Raw genomic sequence first — 12,697 nt, forward strand, 5'->3', positions numbered from 1 at the left:
TCATGATCTGCCTAACTCGGCCTCCCAAAGTGCTGAGATTATAGGCATGAGCCACTGTGCCTGACCTGTGCATGGGTTTGATCCTAAAAAATAGGCTTGCAGATAAAGAAAAATGAGAAGGCCATTCCTAACAGAAGGAACAGATGGACGGAATCTGTGCATGGGACCAGACTCTGTTTGAAATCACCAGATGCATAAGTAAGGAAGGATTTGGTAAAAGGTAAAGTTGGTGGAGAAATGAGAACTTGAGGGCTTTTTACAGTCCTGCAGACCCAGGTTTTATTCTAAAGGCAATGAGGAGCCAATGATGGTTTTAGGCAGTAGAGTGCTGTAGTCACCAGATTTCTAGTCTGAGTGTCTGGGAAAATGTTGGTGCCATTTACTGAAATGGGGAATATGGAAGGTAGCTGTCAAGTTTGTTTCTAGACATTTCCAACATAGAAGACAAAGGGTAAGCCAAAGTTTATATTTTTCTCCAGCCTGTTGGATATGTGAGGCAGAGTCAGGGCTAAACCGAGAGAATTTCAAGTTGTAAGCATAGAGTTGGTAGTTAAAACTATGCTGGCATTTAGGAAATGCCATTTGACGGTGTCTTTTTTTAATTGTACTTTAAGTTCTGGGGTACATGTGCGGCTCTTGTAGGATTGTTGCATAGCTATACACATGCCATGGTGGTTTGCTGCATCCATCCCCCTGTCACCTACATCAGGCATTTCTCCCAATGTTATTGCTCCCCAACCTCCCCACCCCCTGCTGTCCATCCCCTAGCCCCCTGCCCCCCCCAGCAGACCCCAGTGTGTAATGTTTCCCATCCTTGTGACCATGTGTTCTCATTGTTCAACACCCGCCTATGAGTGAGAACATTCAGTGTTTGGTTTTCTGTTCTTGTGTCAGTTTGTTGAGAGTGATGGTTTCCAGATTCATCCATATCCCTATAGAGGACATGAACTCATCCTTTTTCGTGGCTGCATAGTATTCCATGGTGTATGTGTGCCACATTTTCTGTATCCAGTCTATCACTTATGGGCATTTGGGTTGGTTCCAGGTCTTTGCTATTGTAAACAGTATTGCAGTGAACACACAGGTGCACGTGTCTTTATAATAGAACAATTTATAATCCTTTGGATATATACCCAGTAATGGAATTGCTGGGTCAAATGGAATTTCTGTCTCTAGATCCTTGAGGAATTGCCACACCACCTTCCACAATAGTTGAACTAATTTACACTCCCACCAATGTGTAAAAGTGTTCCTATTTCTCCATATCCTCTCCAGCATCTGTTGTCTCCAGATTTTTTGATGATTGCCATTCTAACTGGTGTGACAATGTCATTTTAAGGTTGCCTTTGAGATAAACGTGAATTGACACAATTTAAAATAAGAAAATAAGGGAGATACATAAATGGCTATAAGTAAAAATTGTGAGTATGTGACTTGCTGATATGCAGCCCTTTTTTTCCCATGGGTATTCCCTTTCTTGTGAAATCCATGATCTGATGTTGATCCTGATTTTGGACTGGGGTTGAAAAATTCAAACTAACTACATTATAGTGATAATTGAGGGTCCTGTGAGCCAGTCCCTCTTACTGTGGGGGAGTGGGGCCGTGGGGTACAGATGGGTAATGACTCCTGAATTGACATTTCAATCCTTGCGTGACCTTCAATTCCTGCAGTGTGTCATTTAGGCTCGGAGTGCTTACTCCAGGCTGAGCAGGTGAAGTGTCATGAAGGAGGCTGTCCTGGAATCTAATTTTCCACTTCACCTATTCCCCTCCAGTCCTTCTTCCCTGTTTTTCTTTTTCTCACAGTTTCCTTTCTTCTGTACCCTATGAGACTCCACACAGTGGGTATGGACAGGTAGGGGTGGGAAGAGGTGATGACACAATTGGCTGTGTTTTGAGCAAGAAGACATCAGTCTGTTATTGTGATTTTATCATTTGCTGGTTGAAGTGAATGGAACATGGCCAGCCCTCTGCAGCTTGACTCCCACACTTAGAATGAGGAATTGAGGAATTGAGCTCAAGTGGCTTCTCCAGGGCATCTTCTCCACACCATCCTGTGTCAGAAGCTCATGCAGGTGGTGCCCCAGGAGACATAGCAGGGAGGCCGAGAGGCTGAGAGGCTGCAAAGGAGCACGTGCAGAGGCCCAAGCCCCCTCCAGTTCCCCGCAGTCCACAGCTCAGCTGTGCACCCAGCTAGGGTCGGGCAGCCTGGGCTGCTGTGGAAACTCTGGTACGAATCTTCGAATCTCGTCTCTCAAGTGAGGTCGAGCCTGGGATCCAGGCGGGGCCTGCGCTCCTGCTGAGAGCGACTTCTGGTCTTTTCCCTGGGTCCTTTTCCCTTCCCTCCTTTGTGTACTTGTTTTTCTTTTTAACTTAAATGTTGGGTCAAGTTGACAACCACTAAGATGATTTTTTAAGCGGCTGGAAGAGCAGGAGCCTTCCTTTCTCCCTTCTCCCGTTTCTTTCTCCCGCATACTATGTGCCAGGGACGAGATCACTGTCCCTGGGCGAGCAGAGCTACTGAGACTTAGAACCTCATCGTGACCGCAGACCTGCACTGATGGCTGGACAGCCGGCCCCAGACACACGTGCTTGGCTTCTTTATTTAGCAGAAGAGGAAATAGGTTCAGAGAAATTCAGTAACTTGATAAAGTTCACACCGCCAATCAAGTGTCATCTGAAAACACATATAGCCTGACTACTCATGTAACTTAATCTCCAGTGATGCAAATACAATTCTCCAAATTTTACTTTATTTTTTTCTGAGGAAAAACTGTCCTCTGGGTACTCAGATTCTTTTTTTGAATAAAACTAAGATTCTCTGAACATCATTATGATCTAGAACAGACATCAATCTCTGGAGTATTTCATCATTTTTATAAAATCTGTAGAATTTTATATTCTGTATGGTATTGTGCTTAGAGAATTATTAGTCTTTAAATTTTTCCTAATTACCAGTCTAAGTTGCAGTGTACGGAGTGCCATATAGTTGATTATTGAGTATGTTAATACCTTTGTGTTATGAGACAGAAGTAACCCAATGACATCAATATTCTCTAGTCATTCATGCAAGTCTAGAATATAATAAGGCTCAGATGAAGTGAAATTTTAGTTTTAGCTTCTATTCTTGCCATCCTGAGAGTGTTGGTCTTATTTAAGTCCAAGGGAAATCTCTGGATGGATTAGTTTAAGTTAGCTCTTTTAATTGACATTCTCCTTTTATATTCATTCCCATTCTGTCCATTTATCTATTCAATAATACATTTAAATGTAAATATGTGGGATAGGGGACACAAAATGTTGAAACATGGTCCCTATCCCCACCAAGTAAATCAATTTTATTTACTTCTTTCAATCCTGTCAGTTGTTCGTCATCCACAAAATATGTGTGTGTGTGTGTGTGTGTGTGTGTTTATTCACCCATAAACCACCGTGACTCTTACTACTCACACACACACACATACCCCCTCAAAAACAATACTATTGACACAATTGGAGTGTGACTGAAATGTTCAGGGCGTGAAAGGGCATCCTGACATGTACCAACTGTCCTGTTTGTCACACCCAATTTACTTTCTGATTCTAATATAACTGTTTTATTTCTAATGGCTGCTTACCAGTCAGGTCTATTTCCCCAAATCCCACAACTGGAAAAATACACTGCAATGTGACCTTAAACTGTATCGTTCAGCTTCCCCTGCCTAAGAAAATTATAAAAATATAAGGAGAGTTTGGGCTTACAGTTACATTAGTTTGGAAAATGGAATCTTTTGATAGAACCATATTATGTAGTAAAATTTTTCCCTGTGGATTGCCAAAGCATTAAGAAAAGAAACTAAAGGAAATGATTAAGTATGTTCCACCCGGATTTTCTTTTTTTTTTGAAAATGATTACATGTTTATTTGTGTATTTGTTTCCTGTTTTCAAGAACAACTTGTAGCTTTTTAAAAGTCAACTTCCTTTTTACCATGGCATGTTGGGGTTAGATAAATCTTTAAAAGTTATACCTGTATTTTCTTGAAAGGAAAAATCAATATATGAAATTTAAAAAAATAGTAAGTACTACTTAGATCTAAGTTATTCCCCAAAGCTTTTCCCTGTTGATGGTTTTTTTATTACTTTGTAAGCGGTGACTTGTAAACGTCAGATTCAAATTCATGGGCACTTTTCGATCCTTTAAAAAGAAAGAAATATCCTCTAAAACAGAGAAGTGTTTGTCTGGAAGAGATGCAATTGCACTTGTCCTGAAACAACTGCACCTGTTTCTGGAGTTTGGATAGCACAACTTAAAAGCACACAGTAGTTACAAGTAAACAAGAAAAGGTTTGGTTAATATCCTTTCCTATAAATGACCTGAGAGCCTCAATAACTCCTGCCTTCCCAGCCATGCCTCAGGGCTGCTAGGTGGCTGGTCTTGCTGCAAACCTTCCTTTTCATATTGGTATTTTGGGCTGCAGTCATTTTTATGGTAGGCAGATTAGACCAACGTGTGTGTGTGTGTGTGTGTGTGTGTGTGTGTGTGTGTGTGTGTCTGTCTGTCTGTCTGTCTGTCTGTCTGTGTATACATACATAGAGGTCTTTAGAGAGCATTTATCTTATTTGAATTCTTCTGATGTTTGCTATCAGGGACAAACAGCACCATTCTGTATCTTTCATCTCTATTTCATTGATCTTCTGCCTACACAGTTTAAAGGAATACTGTTAGAAGCAATGAAACTAAAACCTGCAGGCTTTACATATACATAAATTTGACAAACTAGCATGGAAGCATTACATTTCAGATCCGTGTGGTAAATGTATCTTTTTTTAAGTTCTTTCATTTGAAAGATAAAGCAATTTGAGATACAGCCCAGAAAAGATAGTGGCACATCTAGATCAAGAACACAAGTATCCTGATTTCTTAACCTTTTCACTAGTTGTCTATTAAAAAAAAAAATCCTGATATAATGTTACAGCAGTCTAAAGGTTTTCATACTAAATAGATATCATTATCTCTAAACTCTTCTATATAGCAAAACCCAACATTTTCATCTTCTTGACTTTATCTCTACAAAATGATTCTTTCTTTGGCATAACTTTTAAAATTGGAATTGAGAAACTGGTAACCTCACAAGAAAAATTGCAATTTTGCTTCATAAATTCCTGTCTTATCTGAAAAGCTCAGTACCTGCCTGAGAATCTGGAAGCAGTACCTGAAATTTCTGAGTGATTTTTAAACTCTACCAGTTCAGTATCACGATGGATTTTGTAGGAAATGTTTCATTTAAAGTGGGATCTCTAATATTTTTGACAGCACATGACTAGCTTCTTGAAATATGTAGGATATAATTTTTATTACTGAAAAAGCAAAAGTTATGTTTATGTTTTAACTTCTGTCAATCTGTAGTAAACATTTAAATTAGACAATACCATTGTCAATACTATTTTTCATTATAGTATACTTGAATTATAGAAACTTTATTCATACTTTTACACTTGATTCTTCTATGATATACAGTGGGATATCTTATTTAGAAAATTCTACTTTCCCCAGACAGTAAAACCAGTTCTCCCCACAAACAATAAAACCGTCAAACATATTCTGTGCCACTACTTTGTCATTTAAACTGGTTCCTATATATTCACTGACTCTCAGGAACTTCGTTCTTATGGATGGCGTATGTATGCCACTCATGTTTAAATACCTCTTCTTTCCTCAGCTTGAGCTTGTTCAATTGATGTCAGATGCTGGTGGTAAAGCATAGAAGACACATCAGTGGGTGATTTAAGGAGGAACCTTGGTCATCTTGAACTAAACGATATTTTCCCACTTTGATACATTCCTGTTTAGGGCTAAGGTCTTTTATCCCTCAGTCAATCACAGCAATGACACAGTCTCTTAAATTCATCCCAATGTGCATGCAATTGGCTGCAGATGTGCTATTGAGAAGGTTATTGAGGAGTCATCACACACATGGCAAAAGTGAGGACACACATATATTCTTCCCAGCTTTGCTTAGAGTTGGCAATGCCTGGAGGTGAAGCACAAATTTAGAGGCATGATCCTGGAGAATGTCATGATGCTGAATTAAGTGCCCAGGAAAAGAGGTGTGGGAGTGTATAGGTTCTGTTTTCCCTCTTATGCTTGTAGATGAGCATCAGAAATAGCAATGGGATATAAAAATAAAGCTGCAATAATAGAATTATGTTAGGGGAAAAAGGTTTAGAGAATTATAAACTGAGAAAAACAAAATGGCAAGAAAACAGAACGTGCATACGGGACAATAAAGGTAAAAGACTGCCAGAGATTTCTTCCTGCAGGTCTAGAGCATCTGAACTGTTTTTAAAAATTAAGGCTTCTACAGCTAACCTGACCTTTTGATATTTATTGGATCAGATTCTAACTTTAAGAATCTCTTTCTAATAAATTCTGTCTTTAGGATTTTATTCTGCCACAATTTTCTAAAAATGTCAACATGTGAATGAACTTCAGATAGAAAATAATGATTGCTTTTAAGCATGGATTCCAACTATGCAACATAAGAATGTTCTCCCCTCAGTCATGGGTCTCTCTGTACCTGCTTTTGCCCCAGGGTTTGTACTGTATTCTCCCTCTCCAGAGAGGGAGATTCTCCTGTGGGGCATGCCACTGCCTGTGAATTCTGGTGGGCCACAGTGGCAGATGACATTCTCTTGGGTAGTTAGGGACTTCCTGGTGTCCACATCTGCTAGATGTTCTAACCTTTACAGCCATTAAACTTTCAAGAGTAGATAAACTTTTTTCCCCTCTTCAATCTCGTTTTCAATGTTTCTGTTAAAGTGTCAACAAACAGTGTTATTGTTAGGGCATCAATAAGTCTCTCACAAATGTCAACATGTTCTGTACTTTGCCGTTTCCTCACAGCAGATCTAACTGTCTCTGAAATAAAACCACTTGTCTCCAAGAATTTCAAAGCCATTGGCTCCTATACAACAAAAGAATTGATTGTACTTTTAATGTTAAAGATTTATGTGTTAAAACCATTGTTTATATATGCATTTCCAACGTAGATCTGTTTGCAATGTTTGTCCTTAACCTTACATGAGGGTTGGAAAGATAGAAACTTTTTTTTTTTTTTTTTTGAGATAGAGTCTCCCTCTGTCACCCTTGCAGGAATGCAGTGGTGGAGTCTTGGCTCACTGCAACCCCCGCCTCCCAGGTTCAAGCAATTCTCCTGCCTCAGCCTCCCAGGTTCAAGCAATTCTCCTGCCTCAGCCTCCCAAGTAGCGAGAACTACAGGCATGCCACCATGCCCAGCTAATTTTTGTATTTTTAGTAGAGATGGGGTTTCACCATGTTGGCCAGGCTGGTCTTGAACTCCTAACCTCAGGTGATCTGCCTGTGTTGGCCTCCCAAAGTGCTGGGGTTACAGGCGTGAACCACTACACCCAGTGGGAACTTCTTAAACTGGGTGAATAAATGGCAAAAGCCATAGAACCCAACAATCTATGAAATATAATTGTTAATTAGTATAAACTGTTATAAAAATTCCCATATTTTAAGGTCTAAATAATCACATTCATATGTCAGGTCTGTTTGTTAGTAATAACAATTTTCTTTTCCTTTCAACTGAGGTCCAGGGCAGATAATTATGGCAACAATTTGTCAAATAGACTCAAACATAGCAGATGTTCAACAAATGAGCATCTGAATTGAATTAAATTTGGGGTTAGATGAGAGATTTAAATTCAGTGATTCCTAATGTCTCATTCCGCTTTCATCTATGATTTTGTAATTTTTTTAAATTAAAAAAACGATTAAGAAAATGGTGAAAAGCTTCTACATATGTGTATTATCCAGTTTCTTCAAACTCAGAAGATGGACCCACAAACCTCAGGGAATATTAATAAAAGGGTCTAGTCTTCACTGGAGGTCAATTTTCATATTGCATGATATACATTAATTTCATATGCTAAAGATAAAATAGCATGGGTTTTCATCCGTTAGCATTTCTATGTACTTTTAAAAAGTGCAATTCCACTTTTAAAATTCTTCATGCATTTTTGCAGCAATTATAGAAATCTTCATTCTGCATCTGCAGTGATGAGTAGCTTCATGTTTATTAGGAATTAAGAAATGCTCAATTGAGCTATGCTTTCTCTACTCGCTTATAATGTGGGATCTGATGAATAAAAATAACAGTAGCTCCTTTTTATGTAGCATTTAAAATATGTAATGTACTTCCCAGTAAATGTGGATTGATAATGTATTTTCTTACTTTTTAAAATGAAGAAACTGAAACTCAGAGGTTGTCATTTGACCAGCCCCATTCTGTATGCAGCAGAACCAGGATTTGAACCCATTATTTTATTGATAATGTAGGTTGATTTTTGCTAAACCATACCACTGTTTCTCACAACTCTTTGAAAACTGTATATTCATGTGTCAAAAAAGTTAATATCTTTCCTGACCTTTTTTGTATATACTAGGCTAATCTTCAAGGATTGTAAACTCCATGTAAGTTATTGGTTTTACTCTAAGGATCTCTAGGCTAAGCATGTATTATTTGCTAAAGAGTGCATGAAAATGAAGTGTGGAGACTCCATAAGAAAACATTCTGCTTCAGTGAAGTAACCAAAACAGAAATTAAGAAAACAATCTCATCTGCAGTCATGTCAAAAATAATATACTTAGGAATAAAATTAACCAAGGAAGTGAAAGATCACTGCATCAAAATCTATAAAACATTAATGAGAGAAACTGAAGACACAAATAAATGGAAAGATATCTTATGTTCATGGATTGGAAAAATAAATATTGTCAAAATGTTTATACTACCTCAGGTGATCTATAGATTTATTGTGATCCCTGTCAAAAGTCCCATGGCTGACAGCCAACTGATTTTCAACAAAAGTGCTAAGAATACACATTAACATTGGAGAAAAAGATAGTATTTTTAAAATTCACATAGAACCACAATATACCCCAAATAACTAAACCAATCTTCAGCAAGAACAAATCTGAGGGCACCATAGCTCTTGATTTCAAATTATATTACAAAACTATAGTAATTAAAGCAGTATGGTATTAACATAAATACAGACACATAGACCAATGGAACAGAATAGACAGCATAGAAATAAACCTATACATTTACAACCAATTGACTTTAGACAAAGATGCCAAGAACACACAAAGGGAAAATAACAGTTTCTTCAATAAATGGTATTGGGACAACTGGATGTCCACATAAAGAAGAAAGAAATTAGAGTCTTATAATGTTTATAAAAATCAACTCAAAATGAATTAAAGGGTTACATGTAAAATCTGAAATTTTAAAAGTACTTGCAGAAACATAGGAGAAAAGTTCCATGCCATTAGTCTTGGCAATGATTTTTTGGATATGACACCAGAAAACAGATGACAAAAGCAAAAATAAATGAATGGGACTGCATTGAACTAAAAGGTTTCTACAGCATCAGAGGAAATAACAAAAATGAAAAGGCAATTTATGGAATGAGAGAAAATATTTGCAAACCATATATAAAAAGAGGTTAATATTCAAAATGTATGAGTTCTAGTCCATTTTTTGCATTACTACAAAGAAACACCTGAGGCTGGGTAATTTATAAAGAAAATAAATTTGTTTGGGACCAGGCACATGGTGGCTCATGCCTATAATCCCAGCACTTTTGGAGGCCAAGGTGGACAAATCACTTGAGGCCAGGAGTTGTGAACAAGCTTGGCCAATGTGGTAAAACCCCATCTCTACTAAAATTAAAAAAAAAATTAGCTGGGCGTGGTGGCACACACCTGTAGTCCCAGGTACTGGGGAGAGTGAGACATGAGAATCACTTGAACCTGAGAGATGGAGGTTGCAGTGAGCCGAGATCGTGCCATTGAACTCCCGCCTGGGAGATAGAGTGAGACTCTATCTTAGAAAAAAAAAAAAAGTCTATGTTGGCTCACGTTTCCACAGTCTGTACAGGAAGCATGTTCCTGGTGAGGTCTCAGGAAGCTTCTGATCATGGCAGAAGGTGGAGGCGGAGCTGGTGAGTCACATGGCAAGAGAGAAGACAGAACAGAAAAGGGTGGGAGGAGGTGCCACCTCTTTTAAACAACCAGATCTCACATGAACTACCAGAGAAAGAACACTCTCATCACCAAAAGGACGGCATTAAGCCATTCATGAGGGATCTGCCCCCACAGTCCAAACACCTCCCACCAGGCCCCGTCTCTAATACTGGGGATTGCATTTCCACATGAGATTTGGAGAGGTCAAACATTGAAACTATATCTAATTCATACAACTCAATAGCAAAATAATAATAAATTAAAAATTAAAAAATGGGCAAATGACCTGAAGACATTTTTCCAAAGAAGATATGCAAATGACCAGTGAGTATTAAAAAATGCTTAATATCATGAATCAGGTAAATACAAATCAAAACCACAATGAGATATCACCTAACACCTGTTAGGATGACTGTTATCAAGAAGACAAAAGATACATTTTGGCAGGGCTATGGAGAAGAGAGAAGCTTACATGTTAGTGAGGATGTAAATTGATACAGACATTATGGAAGGTATTATGGAGTTTTCTTAAAAAATCAAAAAGAGAATTATATGATCTAGGAATTTCTGGACATAGGTACAAAGGAAATGAAATCACAATCTTGAAGAGCTGTCTGTACTCCCATGGTCATGCAGCGTTATTCCTAATAACCAAAATATGAAAACAGAAGTGTCTCTTGTAAGATGAATGGGTAAAGAAAATGTGATATATATATATATATATATATACACACACACACACACAGATTATATATATATAAATTATATATAGATACGTACAGATACATATATCATTTATATATATATATCTCCAATGGAATAGTATTCATCCCTTAAAAAGAAGGAAATCCTTTCATTTGCCACAACAGGGATAAAACTGGAGCACATTTTATTAAGTAAAATAAGCCTGTCATAGACAAAAAGCACTGCATAATCTTACTCATATGTGGAATCTGGAAAAGTCAAACTCTTAGAGTAGAAGAGTGGTTACCCAGGGTTGAGGGGTAGGAGAAATGGGGAGACTTTGATCAAAGCTTACAAACTTTCAAAGTTATAAGATGAATATGTTCTGGAGATCTAATGCACAGCATGATTACTATAGTTTATAATATTGTCTACTTGAAATGTATGAGGAGAGTAGATCTTATTCTCACTGCACACACACATACACAAAGATAACTGTGTGAGATGGTGGATGTGTTTATTATCATGATTGTGGTAATCATTTCACAATGCATATGCATATCAAACCATCATGTTACATACTTCAAGTATCTACATTTTTTTTGTCACTTATACCTCAATAAATCTGGGGGAAAAAAAGAGGGACCTCTTCTGAATTCTAGATTTCATGCTTTTTGTCAGTTTGTGGCCCCCAATTTGACTGTGGTTGTGAGACCTTAATAACAGAGATCCATTCAATGGTTCATTACAAACAATCCCACTCTGTATAATATTCCATTCTTTGGATGTACCACAGTTTATTTATCCATAGAGGAATTTCAGATGCATATTACCAACTGGAAAAAAGAAAAACCCAAAACTGAAACGACTACATGTACTGTATGACTCCAACTATATAAAAGTAAGGAAAAGGCAAAATTATGGAAGACAGTGAGAAAGTCAGGTTACCAGAGACTGGGGAAAGGTGTGGGAGAGGGACAGATGACTAGGCAGAAAACAGGATTTTCAGGGCAGTGAAAATATCTGTATGATACTACAGTGGTGAATTCATGTCACTATACATTTACTCACACTCACACAGTGTACATTGAGTGTACCCTAATGTGAACTACTGACTTTGGATAACAGTGATGTGTCAATGTAGGCTCATCAGTTATAGCAAGTGTACAGCTCTGGTGGGGATTGTTGATAATGAAGAAGTCTATGCACGTGAGGGAGAGACAGGCATATGGAGTGTCTCTGCACCTCTCTAAATTTTGCTGTGCACCTAAAACTGCTCTAAAAAAAAAAAACCCTAAGTCTTAAAAGAAAAGAATATGTACTATCTCTCATATTGTTTGATAGAATGCTCTGTAAATGTTAATTAAGTCTACTTGGCTGTTAACGTCAATTTTTCTACATCCATACTGATTTTAATTTCACTTATTGCATTAATTACAGAGAAAGGAGCATTTGTATATAAAAAATTGAGTCTAAAAAGCAAAAAAAAAAAAAAAATCCTGCTTCAAAAATATATTATTTGCCCTTTCCTAAGTCTCCCTTCCATGCAAATGTGAATTAATTGCCAAATCCACCAAATATTCCTTATACTCCTTTTTTTTTTTTTTTTTTGAGATGGAGTCTTGCTCTGTTACTTAGGCTGGAGTGCAATGGTGTGACCTTGCTTCATTGCAACCTCCACCTCCTGGGTTCAAGAAATTCTCCTGCCTCAGCCTCCTGAGTAGCTGGGATTATAGGTGCACACCACCCTGGCTAATTTTTGTATTTTTGATAGAGACAGAGTTTTACCATGATGGTTAGGCTGGTCTCGAACTCCTGATCTCGTGACCCACCCGCCTTGGCCTTCCAGAGTGCTGGGATTACTAGGCGTGAGCCACTGCACCCAGCCCAGATACTCCTTTTAGTCCCCAGGAGACCAATACAATCACATGCACCTGGATTTTGACAGATTCAAGTTTACTGCCTTACTAAACTGTT

At 37.9% G+C, this 12,697-nt stretch overlaps 1 protein-coding gene across 3 annotated transcripts in view; it reads left to right on the forward strand.

Moving 5' to 3' along the window:
* Nucleotides 1–12,697, forward strand: part of ITGBL1 (integrin subunit beta like 1) — a 277,370-nt gene that overhangs the window by 124,239 nt on the left and 140,434 nt on the right. The window lies entirely within an intron of this gene.

The sequence above is a fragment of the Aotus nancymaae genome, unplaced genomic scaffold, assembly GCF_030222135.1.
Source record: "Aotus nancymaae isolate 86718 unplaced genomic scaffold, 86718_ANA_hifiasm-v0.15.2.pri h1tg000161l, whole genome shotgun sequence".
NCBI classification, from domain to species: Eukaryota; Metazoa; Chordata; class Mammalia; order Primates; family Aotidae; genus Aotus; species Aotus nancymaae.